A 20,276-nucleotide genomic window follows, 5' to 3' on the forward strand; every position below is an offset into this window, starting at 1 on the left:
CTGCCCAACAAGCATCCTTAACCCTAAAAAGACAAAGCTGTTAACTCTTCCTACCTAAAAAGTTCAACAATGTTAAACTCTACTTCTCCATGCAGTCCCTTAATAACACTCCCATTCAGGTAGAATCCAGTACTAAGCTCTTAGGCGTAACCATCGACGATCAGCTTAAATTTGACTTGCATGTTAATAACTGTATCAAAAGACTCATTCAAAACTAGGGCGCCTTTACCGTAACAAGAAATTCCTCACCTCTGAAGCCAAGATTACTCTCTCTCTTACCTACCTTCTACCCAGCCTAATGTACAATTCTCACATTCTCACAAATCTTAACTCAGCACTCCTGACCAACCTTGAATCTAGCGACAACAAGGTAGCTAGATTTGCTGCCCAACAAACCTAGAAATCCCATCACTGTCTCTCTCTAAAACACCTAAACTGGCTTGATTTGCCCCACCAGCTTCTTCTCTCTCAGTTCCAGATCATCCATTCTGTCCTATGCCAGCCTTCCTACTGCCCAGCACTATCCCCTTTAATCTCCCATTATTCTCCCTCCAGACCTCTCCGAAGCTCTAATCAAGACCCAAGTCTAAATTTGGATGCAGCATGTACAGCTATCACCCACTGTTGCCTGGAATAGGCTCCCAGGACCCTTACACATCCTAAATAATTTAAGACAGCCACCAAAGAGCACTTCAAAAGTCACTGGTCCTGCCACTGCATTCTTGCACTCTCCCTCTTTAAACATCCCCTACTTCCCATACCTTAATCTACTTTCTGCCCTTAACTCACTCTTCTCACTAGCTCTCTCTAATAATCTTCCTTGAATAATCTTTCTACTGTCTTCTAAAATCTATTAAGCAAATCACCTCAGAAAAACATTCTATTGTAATTGTCTTGCCTTCATGCAACTACATTATGATAAAACTGGGTTTTTGTAACCACTTACCCCAAAAACTATATTCATTGTAATGACATATTTCTTTTTATACATCTTGAAATAGTTTTGCTACACTCCTGATTACTGTCACTGTATAACAATGTATTGCTACTTAATGCCTTGTAATAATCCTGTAACATTGCTGTTTAATGCTAATTTATAATGAAAATTGTATAATATGTTGGACCTTTTCTCCCCGGGCCTCCGCTGAAAAAGGGGCTCTTCAGCTCAGTCAGACAATCCCAGTCAACAAATGTAAAATAAATAAATAATAATTATATAAATGTATGACTTTTAGTTATATGGAAGATTGGAACCAGTGAATTTTTCTTCTTTTATTTGGTTGTTGTATACAGTGACAGCCGATCGCTTCAAAGCAGGGCGTGTTTCAGGAAGCAGATCAATAGGTAAGGATAACTAAAATATGGTGAGTTATACTACAGCAGGTTAATGACTATATATATATATATATATATATATATATATATATATATATATATATATATATATGTTATTGAATACCAGTTGGGGTTAGCCATTTTCATCCATAGTCTGCTTCATAGCCACTCATTCATGTCATTTTGTTGACTATATACACCTCAGATATTTGATTGCGATCAAATACAAAAAAAAAATATTCCCAGTAATGAATTTCAGCTTCTTTTACTCACACACATACTAAACTAACCCTGCTAAACCAAAGCAATGAATGTTTATGATGAAATGACAGCAGTGGTCAGCCAGTTTCATCCATGGACTGCATCCATGCCAAGTAATTACAGACATTGTGTTAACTGTGCACACTTCAGATGTCTGTCTATGATCAAATGAATAAAAGAATACACAAATAAAGGCTGCAGTACTGTATTTTAGCTTGTTGTTACCCAAACCCTACTATCAGACAGACATGTACACACATACACACAAATACAGATATATACACACACAGTGACACATTCATCAATTTTAGTCACTAAGTGTGTACTTCTCAGTTGTGATGAGATGAATAAATGAAGTCCATAGTATCATGTTTCAGCTTCTAATGTCAGATGCACGCATCTTGTGGTCCCGCTATAATCCTTTGCTACCCAGCTCTCCCAGCACTCACATGCACATACATATACATTACCACCACTAATTACGATCATCTGAATGTGATCATAACAATGAATATATACATATTACTATCAAATACATACAACACAAGCCACTGTAACCGTCCTTACAAACAGATATGTGTAGGAATTATAGCTACTTAATTGACGTGTGCCCCTCAAAGGCATGATCGTAATTGAATGAGTATAGAAAAATGATTTCACATGCTCAGGATTCCACCTGCAAGTTAGCCTGCTTTCTTCTCCTTCTGAGTCAGACTGTATCTGGCTATAGTCACCTTTTGTAGCTTGTGCTAATAGGAAAAGGTGCTCATTTCTTTATCTATCAGCCCAAGATTCCCCTACTGAAATCTCATCCATATAAAAGCCCAGGAAGACCTATAATCGGGTAAAATAAATGTATTTTTCTCTGGGTTCACATGAGTAAATTCTGGATAATTAAAAAAATTGAAAAATCCAATCAGCCTGTTCAGAGAGCAATAAAGGTAGTCCTTCAATACGAGCAGTAAAAAATCAGCCGGACCACATCCAAATATATGAAAGTATATTTATTAACTCCAACACGTACCATGACAGCACAAACAATAGTTACAACAGACTAAGCGCTTTCATCTCCCTACGGAGACTTCTTCAAGGACAATTAAAAAAATTCCATCTGAGAAAGCTAACTTTACTTTTTTCCTTTTCTCGTTTTTTTTTTATTTTTTGATAAAAATTAGAACTATATGTGATCATTCTGCATTTGCAGTAATCTTGTCCTAAAATGACTATGTTTTAAGACAGAAAATAAATCAAAAACAAATAATGAGTAGTTTTGCTTTTCATTCTGGAGATCTGCAGCTAGAAGTCCAGTAGTTGGGTATTTCAAATGTGTTCCAAAATGTCTGCAGTCACATGATATGTAACAGTGCACATTAACAGCAAACACATTTTTTGAATATGCATCCCAGTTGTTAAACTGTTAGAACTGCTTGGTCCATTAAGTAAAATATACTGATCAGTGTATACTCTGACCACTTTATATAACAACACATTTGTTTTGAATTTCTCCTAAACCAATAGGGTGTCATATTTATTCTAAGAAAAAGTTATATCCACTATCTAAGCATACTGAAAGACAAAACTCTTTACTAACTTTTTGAACACTTGAATGTTTTCAGATGTACAGTATTTAAAACATGGCTAAATGTTTAAGTGATTCAACTGAATGCTAAAATATTTAATTTCAGATGGAATTGTAAATTTACATTATGGTAAAGTACATTCTGAAAAAAAGAAAGCAGAAAAATAAACATATTGGCATACTCATTGATATACTGAAACAGAGATTAAAGAAAAAATATAAAACTGTGCTCAACAGAGTTCAAAATGTCAGTACGTGGATTATGTCGTAGAACATAGGGACTTTGCTAAACAGTCTGAAGGTAATAAAGGTGACACTGGCATAAAAGCCAAGTACTGAACATATTAAACAAATATTCTGAATTATCTAATTTCCTTTGTTGAGGCTGCCATAAAGTAATATGCCACAGGACATTGATATTCACTACATAAAATTTAATTTTTCATGTTTATTTACTTAAAATGTCAGAAGGTTATTGATGTGGTTATTTAAAATACTCAGGCTTCACAGCAAAAAGTCTTACAATGCCAAATGTTGTTTTATGCAGTTATTATAAAATATAATAATAATAATATATATTACTTCTATGTTACTGTGTAGCACAATGCAATATGTCTTCTGAACACAGCAGACAGTATCAATATATGCATGATAACTTATTTAAGTATAATTTACTATGCCTTTTATTTCAGTCTTAATTCAATCAGAAAAAAAATCCAGTGGAAACTTGTTAAATACATCAATCAAAACATCCTGTACCATAACTTTATAATTGTAAATTATTAACGCCTTGTACAAAAACGTGTTATTGGCAGGTCTATATCAGAAGATCGAAGTTTCAAAACTTTGAATCTGATATGGTCGATACCATATGATCAAAGTCTTGAAACTTCAAATCTTTTAACGGCGATCTCTGTACAGCACGGAAAGGGAAGATTTCCCTTTTCTGCATATCAGATTCGAAGTTTTGAAACTTCGATAATGTAATATGGACCCATTATTGGCAATTCATGTTTTGTATATGTTGGACCTTCACAGACTTGATAACCTAACTCCCTTCCTTTGTTGATTGCTCCTTGATTTCTCCCTTCCTGGCATGAGTCTGCATCCTTGATCTCCCTCTTTATAGCAGAGGAGGGTGAAAGATGGGAGTTATTGAGCTGCCACCAACTACTGTCTTTAATTTTTGTGGTCCACTCCTCTTCCTCTGGCACTGGCAGGTCTATTGACAGATGCTATTAGCTGTACTGTAAGGATCACAAGTATATGTGAACATTTTCACCAGTATTTGTGCAATGACTAGATTGTGGGCATTCCTAGGTAGGCTACACCTGTTTTGCACATCTAGCTTGAGTCCAACCATCAGTCCTACGGCAAGGAAAAAACAGGACTTGAACTTGTCTTTCCCCTAGAAGGGGCAAACCACTGGTGTTTAACACTTTTTTCAATCCCACCTTGGTAGAATTTTTGAGCACCCTGTCATACGCCCAAACCCAGGCTGGCTGATGTATAGCCAGTTCTTTATTCCTCTACACCTTGGAACTGGCATTTTGTATTCTAATATGTATGCCTTTGCATACAGCAGTATCAGACTGTATTCTTCTGCAGTGGCATGCACTACACTGATGAACTATCATCCTGTATGTCTGCCTTCATTGTCTCAAGTGATAGCTTGTCCAAACTGTTGAGATAACCGTTACAGCTTTCTTTCATCCCCATCTCCACTGCCTTCCGTGCTGTACAGAGATCTCCGTTAACAGATTCGAAGTTTCAAGACTTTGATCATATGGTATCGACCATATCTGCTCTAATACAGACATCGGCTTTTTGTATTCCAGCTTCCATTAGTGAAATTCTGCAGTGACTATGGTGCCAATTTACACCAGTATTCTTGCTTCTATTTCTTTCATCTTAATTGATTAAGCGCCCTCATTCCTGGCAAGTCATAAGTATTGCAATGCAGTCTAGTTTGTTCCTTCCCGCCAACCAGTTACTGGATGGTTGTCCTTCTGAAGGTTCTTGGCTGTTGCTCCTTTCTCCCAGTAAAAATGCATGGGCAATTGATAGCTGCTTTACTATACTGAACATTATAAGATAAATCAGCCCACAAGTACCAATATTCTTCTTAACAGTGATTGGCTGACCTGTGGTTCATTATCTAGGATGATGTAGAAACTGATCCTGGCACAGTCAAAGGTTACACCCAAGCTATTTGTCCTCTGCAAACTTCAGTTAGTTATAAAGTGTCCAAAACTGCATATGTATGAGTCTAATTTAGCTCACTAAAATGTTAATGATCATACTAGTAAAACTGAACAACCTTTCCCCTCTGTTCATTAATCTCTTTCTTGATGTACTGTCCATGATAAGTACTCAGCTTAAGCTCAGCCTAATCTGTATAACCCACAGGCAGTCACTTCTTGAAGAACAGACAGTGATACCTGAAAGGCAATATTTTTTTCAAAAATATAAAATATACTGACATGCAAATAGCTTTCCAGTTCAGTGGACATTAACTGCAGAAGGACAAAACAACTTGTTAGAGGTTGTGGTTACCTACTTGAGAAACAATTCTTACTTGTAAATGCCAATCACCTCATCACAATACTAAGAGCATGTCAGTTTTGTTATAACTGTGAGACAACCTTCCTTTGAAAATTAAATTGTCGTTGGGAACTTTACAGCAGCATGATCCCACTGAGTGCAGTCTGGTCAGTCTCCCAGAATGGAAAAAATCACTAAACCATCACGTACAAAGTCCAAATATTTTATTGCAGATCCTTAAAACAGTGAAAAACAAACTTCAGGTGGTTTCACCCTTGGACATCTGCCAAAAGGTATCGTATCGAATAACCCTTGATAAAATACCTATAGGTTCATAGGTTGGTACTAGGCTATCGGCCCTAGGGCCTATACAACCTTAGCCATGACAATTCCCTGGATATTTCTTCCCACAATATTTACTTCCCTGGACCCCTGTCTAGCAGGGCGACTGACATGATCCCCGGGGTGAATTTCCTATCTCCCATCCAATCGTCAAGATTCCATTTGAAGAGCACCAAGGAAGTGCTTGACATGTATGGGCAGTCTATTCCAGAGTATGGGGAGTCTCTGGGTCAGGAACCTATCCCTCCAGCATGTTTTGTTCATTGTGATGACAAGGTTTAGATCCCTGGAGCGTGTGGCTCTGAGGGATTGGGATTTCTTTAAGTGGAGCATGTTCAACAGCTGAGGGTTTGACATGGCCTTGTACGTTAAGCAGAGATCGCCTCTAAGAAGATGATATGCCACAGAGTATAGCTGGAGTTTTTTAGACGGTCAGTATAGGGCAACTGCTTTAGGCCTGTGATTTTTTAGTGAGGTATTTCTGCGGCCTTTCCAGCTGTTGCAGATGTCTTAAGAGGTACATACCAAATGGGGCATTGTACTCTATAATGGGTCTAATAAGGGATGAGTACAATGTTACGATGACCTCCTTTTTTCTGGATGAGAAGCCCTTAGTGATGAGGTGTGCCACATAGAACGATTTCCTGACTGTTGTGGCAATGTGGTTATTGAAGGTGAGACCACTGTCCACCTGAGTCCCTAAGTCTCTCATCACACTTTTGGTGTTTAGTGTACTGCCACCTATGTGGTAATTCATGGGTACATGTTTTTTCCCAAAGGGGATAACTATACATTTCTTGGCATTAAGCTTGAGTCCATGGCTCTGGCACCAAGCATCTGTTTCTGTAAGGCGCTTTTGTAGAATATCCACATCATTTGGGGATTCAATAATGGTGTCCAGTTTGCACTCATCTAGAGTCCCTTAGTGTTGACCTGTACTTCAGAGAAGTAGATGCCAAACAAGAGCGGTCCCAGGACTGAACTCTGAGGTACTCCACTTGTCACTTATCTGGAGCTGGATTTGGAGTTGGTTACTTTTACAGTCTGGGTTCTGTCAGTAAGCCAGTTGGCAACCCATCGAGTGACATAGAGATTTATGCCCAACTTAGTAAGGTTATCTATGATTCCAGAGTGGGAGATGGTGTTGAAGGCCTTGGTGAGGTCCAGATAGGCTGTGTGGACTGCCTTACCCTCGTCCACAGCTCTGGAGACTGATTCAAAGAAGTCAGTCAGGTTCAGGAGACAAGATCGGCCCTTCATAAACTCAGACTGGGTGGGGTCCAGTGTTTGAAGGTTGCCAATGTCTTTGTTTATAAGTTCTATGATAATGCTTTCCATGTCCTTGCAGATCAGGCTCATCAGACTGATGGGATGGTAGTTCCCGGGATCCAAGGTGGATCCCCCCTTGTGGAGTGGGATAACTGCAGCTGTGTGCCACTCAGTGGACACAAAGCCTGAGGTGAGGCTATGATTAAACATGACACTTAGGTGAGGTGCCAGTTCATTTTGTAGTTCATGTAGTACACAGCCCGGGATGTCATCTGGTCCCATGGATGCTGTATTCTTAGCTTTGGAGAGTGCGGTTTCTACCTGTGTGGCCATGATTACCAGAATTTGGAAATCTTTTGGTATTGAGATGGGTCTCTTAGGGGGTGAGGGGGGGTGAAGTTTGCACTAAATAAATCTGCCAGGATATTGGCAATATCCTTGGGATAAGTATAGTTAATGCCATTCTATTGTAGCTCAGAGCATATCTGGGCATTGCCATTTAGATTCTTGACATAACTCTAGAATGCCTTGTGGTTGTCTTTGGAATTTTTGGCAATTTTATTTTCGTAACTAGCTTTGGAAGATTTTATGAGGGATCTCAGCTTCTTACTGAGGCTGGTAAGGGAGTTTTTTGCATCCTGGGATTTTCCTCTTTTCTGCAACAGTTTCTTTCTTCTGTTGTATAGCTTGTTTATGGCAGGGGACCACCAGATTGGCTTCCTTTTTTTGGAGGAGAGCATCTTGGTTCTATTTGGGATGGCACGATTCATGCATGAGTGGATGTGCTCGTACAGTGTCTTAGTGTAGGATTCAGCAGTCGAACATTCATCTCCCATCTGCATGGGTGTCATGAAGTTTGTCACTTTTGACTTGAGTGGCATTAAGTTGGCTTTGAAGAAGTTTTTTATGGAGGTTTCCTTACTGGGGGGTGGGGGTGGGATGTGGATGTCAAGGGTGGTTTGCTTATGGTCAGACTTGACCAATGAGGGGGTGACCACTGGTGTGCAGCATCTATCTCCCATGTTGGTAATGGCCAGGTCTAGAATATTTGGGCCTCTCGTGGGACAATGGATTAGTTGATCCATGGCATTGGAATTTATGAATTCCAAGAACCATTGGGAAAAGGTGTTGGTACCCGAGTAGTTTTCTCAGTTAATGCCAGGGTAGTTAAAATCTCCCAGTATTAGGGTGTTTGGTTGTATCTTAATATTGTCCGGTATGTTTAGAAAGGTGTAGTGAGAATCTTGGGGCATGGTGGAAGATCTGTAGCAAGCTACAATTTGGATTGCAGTCTTACCTAGTGTTAGTTGTACCTGAAGAATTTCAGATGCATTGTGTTAGTTAACTAGCCCGGAGGTGTGAATATCCTTGGTGAATATGGACACTCTTCCACCTTTAGTGTTTCAGTCTTGGTTTGGTGGCCAAAAAGTGTGGTAAGAGTTGTAGCCTGGTATTGCAGGGTGCTCTCTGGAGCCCTGAACCAGGTCTCAGTTACTGCACAGATATCGATGTTCTCCATTTTTAGGAGTGCCTCAAGAAAGTGCATTTTGAGGTTTAGACTTCTAGCATTGAGTAGCATTACCTTCAGATTTTGCATGCTTGCATCTGTTACGGTGGTGTTTTTTTCCTTTGAACCTTTCCTAAAAAAGGCACTATGGGGTGGCAAGAGCTTTAGCCAGTAACCTGAATCCCAGGGGTGACAGGTGCAGACCATCTCTGGCAAAGCATCGTGGTTTGTCAATCATGTCGTTACAGGCAGACAGATACTGGATCCCCTTTGAATGACACCAGAAGCTTAGCCAATTGTTGAAGTCAATCATTTTGTCCTTATACTGTGGTATCATTCTGGGCGAAGGCAGAATGCTACTCAGGGCTAGGGCCATACCTGCCTGGGCCACATGATCCGAGAACTCTTCCATGTCTCTTTTCATGTAGTCCAGGGAGGTACCTCTCAAGTCATTCACTCCAACATGGACAATGACAGAGTCATATTTGTATCTGTTGTGGAGTGACTTGAGTACGTGCATTATGTGGTGGATCCTGGCACCAGACAGGCAGCTGACTGTAATTTTCTCCCTGCTCAGCCTGCTGAGTGGGACATCAGTGTGCCTGACTATAGAGTCACCTATGACTAAAGTGTTGGGTACATTGTCCTGCCTTAGGGGCTGTTGTTGGGTGGCACATTGGTGTTGTGAGCTATGTGTCACTTTGGTTGTGACTGGTGTTTGTTTGCGTTTCAGCTTTGGAGGTCCTTGTTGCTTGGGCAGGTTAATGTTAAGGGCCTCCACATATGTGGGTTTACTGTTGCTATGTATGGGTGTTAATGGTTTGGGTTTTGAAGGGCTATGCGTTGCTTGAGGTGTAGTGCAGGTGTTAACCTTCTCCTTTTGACTGTCTAGTACAATCTTGGCTGGAGAGAGCTTTGCTTCCAGTTTGGCTATGTAAGTGCATCTCTCGCAGGTTTTAGGGTTGGGTGGTAGGAGGATAGGGTTGTCTGTGCACATGAGACATTTGCAGCATTGCCCCAGTATGTACAGATTCACCAGGTGGACAGGAGAAATCACTGGAAGCTGACCCTTGGACATGCCTGGTTTGGTGCTTTTTTTTTTTGTAAAAATACAAGAGCTGTTTTCCCTTATCTTAGCAAGGTACTTTGCAATTACAGGCTGTTTAGTGGCTACAATTAATGTCTCCTTATTAACAAGGAGAGTTGAGTGCTTGTATCAGTTTAAGGCTTCCTAGTGCTTTCCAGCAAGTTCTAGAGCAAGTGCTAGTCACAGGGGTTCAGATTTTAGTGCTACTACTGAGAAACCAGCTAGTTCTAATTTGAAGAGCAGACTTTCTGGCACCTGGAATAGTTTAACTGTAGCCCGGTGGTGCTGCATGATGCGAAAAATGCACAAGCGCTCATTTTTAAGAAAGAAAGTTGAAAGGGATAGAAATCAGCTCAATTTCAGAGCTGGAAACCACTCCTCTAGTGTCAGACAGGCAGTACAATGCTCACCAGTCCTACTGGTAAGCAGCAGGATTTCCCTGTACCACAGCAAGGTCTGGATAGCTCTGAACACAGAAAATAAACTCTTAAAAAAACTACAATTTTGTTGCAACATATAATATTTCAGCACATCAGAATCACTTTAAACAATTTCATTACAAAGAACTTCAAGTGGCTGTGCATTGTGTTTTCTTTTTTCCTTTTAAAAGTAATTTCAAGAGGGACATTTGGTCCAAGAATTTTAAGGGCCTGCAGTCTAAGGTAAATAAATAGTTCAGTTTCTGTTTATATTTACCATGTCAGAGTTTCTGCTACCCAACCATGCCTATAATTCTGTTCACTAATGCATGTTTGAAATATTTTTTATTCATAAAACATGTTATAAGTGCATGTTGCCAAATATATTTTGTTATTTATATATATATATATATATATATATATATATATATATATATATATATATATATATATATATATATATAAATGTGTTAGAAAGTAACCCACAGTAAAAAGGCCAAATACCAGCAACTTATGAATGCTGACCATATCTACAGTACAGGCAGTTGTCAAAATGAAAAAAACAAAAAAAGACAGCCATTCACAATGAATTTGTTAAGATTTCTCAGAATTGTATTGCCTGTGGTCGATAATCCTTCTTTCTCCTAGATATGTAACTTCTAGTTAAAGCAGCATCATCCTGGAATTCAGACCTTCAGAGCTGCTTTCACCTTCTCAGCATGTTACTGTTTTCATATGTACTTAGATCAATTGCAGATAGAGAGCAGATTGCAAATGTAAAGACAGCTGATGTAATATTTCTAGTAAGTCATTGTCTGCCATCTAGTGGACAAGCCAGTTACTGTTCCTTGGCCTTTACTAATTTCAGCTACACATTTTTCTAGACTGTTACTTTCATCTCCTGACCTTTGTCTCAAGTTTCTGCGGTGGTGGTGCTGCGGTAGTGTTGTCGCCTCACAGTTAGACATTGCCCGTTCGATTCTCAGTTAGAGCGTCTTCTGTGTAGCGACATGCGTGAATGGGTGTTCCTTTGTTGAAGGTTGTGCGTTAGGCCCGCAAGCCAGTATGTAAAAATCTACTGCTAATCATTAGTGGACCGGAGTTCCGCTGTGGCGACCCCTAATCGGGAAAAGCCAAAAGACACAAACAAACCTTTGTCTCAAGTTTGTCAGGTCTTTTAAGTGGAAAATTCCCTTCTATTTCTACCAAACTGAGATCTATGCTTATTCTTGATATTATGTTCAGAACGATAAGTGATTGTTCTTAACACAACATTTCAGCAGGAAGACTTTCTGAACCATTTGGTCTGGTTGCTGAACATGTAAGTTGGGCTGATCCATAGGGATCCTTCTCAGCTACTAGGTGTGTCTTCATCAAGGTCACATTTATATACTATAATAATGTATGCTTTACATTTTGGTTACACAAAGTTCTCATTGTTTAGTCCCCCTTTTTAATGTAGAATTCAAATAGAATTTATAGAAGAAAAATGCATCAGTAATCACAATTAGTTATGTTTGGATTTCATTACAATGATGCAATTATCATTGCACTTTCTGACATTTACAGAATCAGTTGCAAACTGGTCGCATTCATGAGTATTTGTACAAATTTAGGCTTTTTATTCAGCATGGTGTACACTGTAACAATATATCTTTAAAAAAGGGTATACTTACTGACAAATACTGTGAGACAGAGTCAGATCATGGTCAATTAGGGCCCTAGGCAGGATAATCGATTGTGTCCCCCAGAACCCCCCGTCACCTTCCCACATCCTATTACTTGGCTATTTCTCCTTACAATAACCACTGTTCAAACCTGTCTGTGTGCATTCGATTTTCTTCTTTACTTCTACAACGATTACAGATATTTGAATTTAACTTAAAACTTTTATTTCAAATTTTAGAGCACAAACAACATTAGACGTTTGCTAAACAAAACAAAACAATACAGTCTCAAAATAAAAGCAGAGTTAGCATTAACTGTAAACTTCTCTGACCTTCAAACTCACATTCGATGAAATGTCAGTGAAGCCCACATTCAAAGAAAATGCATCTGACCAATGGCAGATGGTTTACCTCTGGGCTGTTTTCAAACCATAGGCCCTTTGCACACATTTAGGACCATACACATGTGCATGTGTTCTTTGGTTTATCTTCCTGATTGTATTAAATGTTATTCTTTATATAATTGTTAGACTGTGTTTTAAATTTGTAGTTTTAAACATTTTTCTAATAAGCAATGAAACAAAATATGTGAACCTATAATGACAAAACTGACCATTTCAGAACATTCCAACTATAAAAGGCCCCTCAAACTTCTGTCTTTACAATCCACCAGTATCAGTCAATATGCACAATGTCTGCAGAAATTAGCCATGTGAATAATTCTACGTTAAAGAGATCTGTAGGTTATAAAGAGGTTGCTACAAGAAACAACTTTATGTTTCTTCATCTACAGATTGTGTCTACTGCTCTTGAAGGATAAATTGCCTTTGTTACTTTAAAAAAAATTGGTAAGCTGCTAATATTGCAATAGGGAATGGATGGCAAGCCAATTACAGGTTCATAGTTACAAGGCATCTCATCTAATGGAAGACACCCTCAGGACTACAGCACCCTGCACCTAAAGTACAACACAGAACCAGAAATCCATCTACAGGGTGTGGGAGCAGAACCCACAGACTTCTGCATGAAATACAAGTATGCAGTTTGGTGTGCTACTAACACTGCTTGCACATTTTCTAGAATAAACAGTAATGACCATTTGCTAAACAAAACAACTGCACATTGAAAACAGACTTTAGCATGAGCAGCAGTAAAATTATCTTCCCTTGAAGCTCACAATTCCTTTAAAATGTACTGAAGTTCTCAATTCCTTGAAAATGTACTAAAACTCATATCACAATTCCTTGAAAATGCACTGAAACTAAATAGTATGCTTTAGAGGATTCGAGCTGTTGTCTCTTGTAACTAAGTTATGGGGTTTGAGCTTGAGCCTGGTTAAATTAATTAGCCTGTCACCTCTAACTAGGGCATTTAACACAGACACACACACACATGCACACACACACACACACACACACACACACACACACGCACGCACACACACTTTGCTTCTTAGTTTTCCACTAACTTGCACCATTAATGTTCATCCAGAAAATCCATGCTCCATGCTGCTCATTTAAATCATGCACTCCACTCCATTCTAGGGTTGCCACCTTTCGTCATGGCTAAAACCGGAGAAAAGCTACACCCCTCGCATCACTAGCAACCCCGCCCATCCCACCCCTCCCCCGCCCACATTATGCCCATTTTGTGATATCATGATGACGTCACTCGGCAAGGAACGCTCTTTTCCATTCCTGCTGCCTTCTTTTGGCTGATTTACAAATGCCGATAGTCTGTTTCCTTTTTGAAACAGAATACTGGAGTTTGTACAGTGTTTTCCAAACTACCAGAGAATCAGTTTGATTTCCGGATAGTCCAGGAAAGAAACGGAGAGGTGACAACCCTACTCAATTCCAGTTTAAATTAAATAGCTAGATCTCAGACATTCACTTCCTAATATATCTATCTGGCAGACCCACTATACCCCCTTTTTTACTAAACATTTCTCTACTGCACAACCCACCATCTCCCCTTAAAACTTACCTTAACAGTCAGCACTCCACTGATTGTTTTTCTCAAAATGTAGTCCTTCACTGGCTCTTACACAGCTTTCTTAATCTACCTTTCATCATTCATTTACCTCCCTGCTAAAACAATCCCGTTCAAAGCCCTGCCTACCTAAGTTTATGCTCTTTCCCTCATTTCTTGCTCCACCCTCCTTTCTCAAACCCAGCTAAATTAGTTTAGTGAAGCACAATAGGCTTAATCTTTTTTCAGCCTACCCTACTGGTGCAGAGTACTGATCACATCCGGTCTGTACTTACACTAACCTATCATACTCCTCCCCCTTCTACCTGTTTCCTCACCTAACCCATAAATATACCTAACCCCAAGTGGCGCCATCTTTAAATCTTAGTTCACTTCCCGGCTGCTGTGCGCTCCTGCCTCCAGTGTCCACACCTTGAGTAAGTGACTCTTATTGCTGCACTATTTGTTTAAAGAGACATATACTGCTTACTAAAGTGATAGAAACTGTTTATGCATAGCTAAAAGCTATAATGCTAAATTTGTAATGATGTACTAGCTGCTCTATCTCAATCAGCACCTATGTTTGCATGCTTGTAGCACGTGGTGCTGATACACGTTACTGAATGAACTAGCAATATGTTCCGTTCCTAATGTAGGGAGTAAAGGTCCTTTTCTAACAGGCATTATCAAAGCTTTGTAGAGTTACACTCACAGTAGAGTAATTGCGCCAGATTTGTATATTAAATTAAAAGTAAGACATTGCTTTAAGTCTAACACAGGAACGGGAAGTTAGAGTAGCGCTTAAGCATTTGCTGCAAGCAGTAGAGTAATTCTGCCGGAGTTTTATTTTAAATTAATTGTAAGAGGTTGTTTTAAGCCTACACAGGAATGGAAAGTGGGGAGCATTTAAGCACCTACTACAGTAAATGCGAGGGCTATTAGAGCAAACCACTAACCAACTAAGGGGCTGTAGCTTAAAACCTGAAACGCCATAGCAAGGTACTGTTTTTTTGTAAGGGGACTGCACATAGATTGGATCCTTAGGCAATAAATGAAAGAATAAAATTTAAACTTCACCAAACCATCATTGACGCTGTTCTAACACTACAAGAAACACAGCATGTGGAAGTAGCGTTCTCTGCGAAGCAAACCACATATGCTTTGGAACTTAACTGATAACAACCTAAGAGGAAGCAGTATGTTTTAAAACAAGAAAACAAAAGGTTAGATTATCACTTCGTAATGTAGACTGCATATGTGCGGTTTACATATATTTTTGGGTATACCTGACATACAATAGGACATTGAAACTGTATTAGTGCTCTTTAGCGCTAAAACACGGAATTATGTTAGCGTTCATGGTAGGGTGGCCACATACATGTTAAATTTAGGTAAATTTCTGTTCTTCTTAACAAGAGGACACATGTAGTATTTCAGGTACACATGAATCTCCTACCTCTTTCTCCATGTTGGGCAACTGTTATCTCCACCATGAAGTATACTGATGTATAGTGTATTCCTTGTATGGCTTTTTCTAGGAACTGTATAGTTGCTGTTATACTGATACTTTGATCCCTACTGTGTGTATATCACCTGAAAACTGCATTTACCTTACTGTGTTAACCTCATTGTATATGTTGGAATTACTAACTAGTGTATGCCTGGTTAAGTGTTTACATATGCACTCTCTTTAGTAGTTGAATTACTTAAAAAGTTTGTCCGACCTACTGATTACCTTACCATTATTTTTCTCTCTCTCTATGTATGCAGCTATCCAACCTGCTTGACCTGCACTAGGTTTTGACTTTATTCCCCTGTATAAGACTGCTGCCTCTTCCCCAAGCTAAGGAAAATATCCAAACCTTTCTCTGGGCATTATTCCCTCAAGGATACAAGAAAGTATGTTTTAAACCACTGTTTGTAAATATTACTCTTCTTATATAACCCCAGGTGTCTATTGTACACTCCCTAGCCAGGACAGCCAGCAGCCTAAACCTTCTGCTCTCCCAACTTCCATACCTTCCCCTCTTATAGCCTCTTCATACAACTCCTGAGTTAGCCTCCTTCTCCCACTAGATCTGCTATCCCTGCAAGTAGCCTTGGCTGCAGGATAGCCTTTGCCCACTAGGTGGCACTCTCCTCCCAGGACTAATCTCATTGAACAACTATCTTCCAATCTTAAATTATAGATCTCAGACATTCACTTCCTAATATATCTATCTATCTGGCAGACCCACTATACCGCCTTTTTTTACTAAACATGTCTCTACTGCACACGCCACCATCTCCCCTTTAAACTTGCCTTAACAGTCAGTACTCCACTCTGCTCCCCTACCCTGCCCCCAAATTCCACCCACCCCCAGTACTCCTACCTTTATACTACCCTAACCACACCCCCTAATTACTCTGCCACTCCCACACATCACATTCCTCCAACTACAATTCTTCCTTCCTGTACACCCAACTCCCACTCCCAACCCATCAAAACTCACTCTTTTCTATTACCCCACCCATACTCTCTATCCCAATTACTACCTTACCCCATAATGTCTCCACTAACTCCCACCATATCTCCGCAACCTAGACCACATCACTAACTCATACCCCCACTTCTCATACTTTATCTTCTCACTGCCTATAAATTCCACCATCTACCTAACACTCAACATCCTAATTCAATTACCACCACTAGTATCCAACCACACACCACCACAGAAATACTACCACACCTCATCTCCAATTCCACTACTACAAAAGCTCTCCACCCCATACTACCTATATATTTAAACTCTAGGACAAAAAACTATCACCAACTCCTACTAAAGATCACCAAACTCATAAGAAGTATATTACCTACCCTAATAGCCAACGGCGATATCCACCCTAACCCAGGCCCAACCTCACAGGCTACTACTAACCCCACAAATAGTACTCCTTTTAACCTAAGAAGCTCATATCATGCCCCTAACTCATTTCTAGTCTGTCACCTAAATATTAGAAGTATAAATAAGAAAATCCACTATCTGCATTCCCTCCTGGACATTCACTCCCCTGATCTACTCTGTCTTACAGAAACCTGGCTCAAGACCACTATCCCTGATAACGAAATTATACCCCCTAACTACAATATAACAAGACTGGATCGGAAATGTAGAAAAGGAGGCGGAGTAGCCATCCTTTATAAATCCATTCTTGAGGCATCCACAATTACCACCCCACAAGAACTACCAACTACCAACTCTGAAACAGTCATCTCAAAAGTCCAACTTAACAAACACAAATCTATAATCATAGTATGTACCTATATTCCTCCAGGCAGCAACTTAGTCACCTTAGAATGCACCCTCCAATGGTTATCCACTAACCACCCCCAAGAAACAATCATTCTTGGGGACTTCAATATCAACTGACTAACATGTTCATCAAACTTCCCCACCATCCATATCAACTTACATGGTTTCTCCCAGATAATTACTTCCCCCACTAGAATCAATAAACCCAACAATAAGGAAAGTATCCTAGATTGGATCTTAATAAATAACAACCCTCAGTTATACAAATCAGGTACCCTACCTGAGGGCATGAGCGACCACCTCTTAACCTATATAATCAGAAAAAAGGATGACATGTCTCAACAAACTACCTTTAAAACCCTTAGGTATACAAAGAACATTAACCTAACCTGTTTCCAAGCTGAACTTAATGCATGCAAATGGGTCAATCTTAAATTACTCCCCCTTGATGAAGCAGTCTCAGAATTCAATGCTAGATTCCTTGCCATCTTAGACAGGCATGCACTCACACGGACAATCAAAACCAAAAACAAAACTGCTCCATGGCTAATCAATAGTACTAGACAAAAACTTATTGCTAAAAACAAAGCATAGATCTCCTGGAGAGCCTCCAAATGCCCACAAGCCCACATTAGATACAAAAAAATGAGAAATTAAACAAAAAGGTCTATTGTGTTAAACAAACAAAACTACTATTGAAATTTACAGCAAAAACACCAAAATAAACCCCAAAAATTCTGGTCATGTCTGAATAATCTGCTCCACCCAGGCAACCAAGAACCCCACCCCTCAGCTACCCTACAGCTACCTCCTAAGAGTGTTGCAATGACCTTTAATACTTTCTTCACAGAAACAGTCCAGAACCTAGTTATCAACCTATCTCCCATCTCCTGTACTACTACCGCACCCACTCAAGCAAATATCCCTGCCTTTAAATTTGATCCTATACCCACAGACTATATTAAATCATTGCTTAAGAAACTAAAACCCACCACTCTGGCAGCAGACCTACTTTCTGCAGAGTTTCTGCAAAAGTCTGCTAATGAAATAGCATATCCTATCTCCATCCTAATCAACCATACATATACACAAATCCTACATCCCCTCCATCTGGAAAATCCCTCACATTATTCCTCTTCATAAAGGGGGAAACTCCACAGAACTCTCTAACTACAGACCTATAGCCATACTATCTCCCTTAGCCAAAATAATGGAAAAATGCATACACAAGCAAATTCTAACACACCTTACTCAGAATACTCTACTAGCACCAACCCAGCACGGATTTAGACCTGCACATAATACAACTACTGCCCTTCTCTCCTTTTCTCACACAATAAATCACAACTGTAATCAAAATAAGCTCTCTTCTGCCCTCTTTCTCGATCTTTCAAAAGCATTCGACATGGTAAATCACCACATACTCCTAGACTCTCTAAATTTACTTTCCTTAGACAACCCAGTAATCAACTGCTTCCACTCTTACCTCCATGGCAGACAACAAGCTGTTCTATGGAAAGACAATCTATCCCCCCTTCTACCTGTCAACCTTGGAGTACCCCAAGGTTCTATACTGGGTCCCCTCCTTTTCACTATTTTCATAAACGACCTACCCAATGTTATCCCAGATACAACTTGTATACAGTATGCAGATGACTCCATACGTATCTGTTCTGCCTCCACTCCCATAGAACTACAATCCCTATCCCAAATCACCTTCAATAAAGTAGAGAACTTGCTGAATAATTGTCGCCTCCTGCTTAACCCAAACAAAATCAAACTTCTTCTTTTATCCCCTACCCATAAGTTAACATTACCAAAAATTACAATTTCATCTAACAATGGCACCATAATCTCCCCTGAACCTTACACTAAACTACTTGGAGTAATCATTGATAATAATCTGAAGTATGATAAACAAAACCATAAAAACAGTTAACAAAAAAATAGGCTCCTTGTATAGGATTAAACAATTCTTAACCCCATCTGCCAGAACTGCCATAGCTCAGACACATCTGCTGTCAACCCTTCTCTACACCTCACCCATCCTTACAAATCTTAGTAAATCAAACCTTAACAAAATCACTACCTCCTATAACAATATAGCTAGATTTGCCACAGGGTCAGCTTATAGAACCCACCACTGTCAAAATCTACCCAATCAGCTCCATTATAACCAACTCATAGTTATACATAAAACCCTCTACCTACCTACCAGTACTCCCATTCTGTCTAATATTATTACCCCCTACAGCAACCTAGCATCCCTCTGCTCATCCAACAGAATGCTAGTACAATCAACCAAAGCCAACAACTCAGCTGGTGAATCTTTATTCTCCAACTCTGCTGGAAAAAAATGGAGCCTACTTCCTGCTGAACTAACAACTATATCCTCCCTGCCCCAATTTAAAACATCCCTAAAGATCTATCTAAACAGGGATTGGCTATGTCCATGTCTTAACCCAGAATAACCAAAAAATAACAAATAGGTAAGAAAATACATAGTTATGTCCATGTCTCCACCTAGACTAACCCAAAAAAAAATTGGCAAAGGTAAGATAAACTTAGCTCACAGAGGTGAAATACCCATTAATAACCTTCCCCCACCCAAACAACATACACTTCTCTACAAACTTTAGAATCCTATTATTAGGAATATAGCTTGATTCCTACCCATTCTGAGCCTACACTCTTCTCCCCCTCTATATTCTATTCAAAAAAATTTCCTTCTTAGCTAACTACCTTTTATCTTAACTGGCATCCTTACATTCAACTTTGAAATACATGTCCTTCTCTCTTACACACTTCTAACATGTATAATGTTATCTCTATATGACTACCATAAACCCACAATGTTTGCTTCAATTAGATGGAACCCTGACTATAAATTGTTAGTGATTTCTTAAATGTATTGATTTCTATGTAACTACATACTTAAGTGTCAATTATTTGCAATGTGGAGCTTTTCTCCCCAGGCCTCCACTGAAAATGGACTTGTATCC

The sequence above is a fragment of the Protopterus annectens genome, chromosome 8.part1 (assembly GCF_019279795.1).
Source record: "Protopterus annectens isolate FY-2018-M chromosome 8.part1, PAN1.0, whole genome shotgun sequence".
NCBI classification, from domain to species: domain Eukaryota; kingdom Metazoa; phylum Chordata; order Ceratodontiformes; family Protopteridae; genus Protopterus; species Protopterus annectens.